Source organism: Bremia lactucae, linkage group LG2 (genome assembly GCF_004359215.1).
Source record: "Bremia lactucae strain SF5 linkage group LG2, whole genome shotgun sequence".
Taxonomy (NCBI): Eukaryota; Oomycota; class Peronosporomycetes; order Peronosporales; family Peronosporaceae; genus Bremia; species Bremia lactucae.
In genome coordinates, this window is record NC_090611.1 from 375,735 (window position 1) to 376,873 (window position 1,139).

The window sequence follows — 1,139 nt, forward strand, 5'->3', positions numbered from 1 at the left end:
CAGCGCCGTGGTCGAAAAGACTTTTTTTTTGCAATGGCATTTGCTGCTAACTGCGCAATCATCGTCTTTCTCGCGGTACAATCCCCTTAATTGTCCAATAATTGCGCACGTAGACTTCGTAATCGTATTATTGCTTACTCGGTCGTAATTTTGAAAAAAACAAAAACAGTTTGGGGTCGGAATTCCCAACGTTTCGAGTCTTTATTTTACTGCGCACAATAAAGACAAGTCTACACATGGCTTCATATTTTCTTAATCTTTTTTTACGAGTTGCATTGGCAGTGTAACGGGGTGTATCGTCACATGAAATTAACACTTAAAGGTTGTTAATTAATATGTTATCTAAATGGTAGATAATATTTGGAGGATATTACTTTATATAGTAATATTACAATTCTTATCCATAAATAGGTATAGACGACTTTCTGATCAAACGGGTGGGTCTCGTCATACTGACGGACGAGGCCCTCAACGTCAACAGCCAGTTGGAAAGAGGCTCCCAGCTGTCATGTGAAGGTGTAACGGGCTAATGTTGCCCAAATGTTACACAGTCCCCGTTAAGTACATTTGGTGTACTTAAGGGGATGGTCAATTACTTAATAATAGTAATAAGACCCACTCGGGTGTGGTGCACATTTGTAACCAACCCTTGTGGATGTGATGCACATGGGTGCATTCACATTAGGAGGGATGACGCCCAGCGTCATCCGTGATGACGGCTAGCGTCATCCGTTACGCGAGGTGTCTATAAAGATACGCTCGCAATACAGATTAAATGATATCTATAGAAATAACATTTTAATTGGTAAAATAGGTATTTGTATTTAATTCATTTAAATATAAATACTACTTCCTACTTGGTAAGTGCGCACGAGGAGACGGATTACCGCTCCCGAGACGACACTTAACCAGAGTTCTTAGAGTGTTGGGTGAGGTCGCTAACGCGCCCACCACAACTGCCTCACTGCACGCAAGAGAAGCAGGTTTAACCGCTTCCTCGCTGTGCTAGGGTGTGTGCCTAAGTAGAGCGTGGCCGCATTACGACGTGCCCGCCTACACTTGGTAGCACTTGAAATCCTTCCCACGACCCGCATCTCTGCGTGTGTACGTGAGGATGAGCCTCAATATTGATTGGGCTC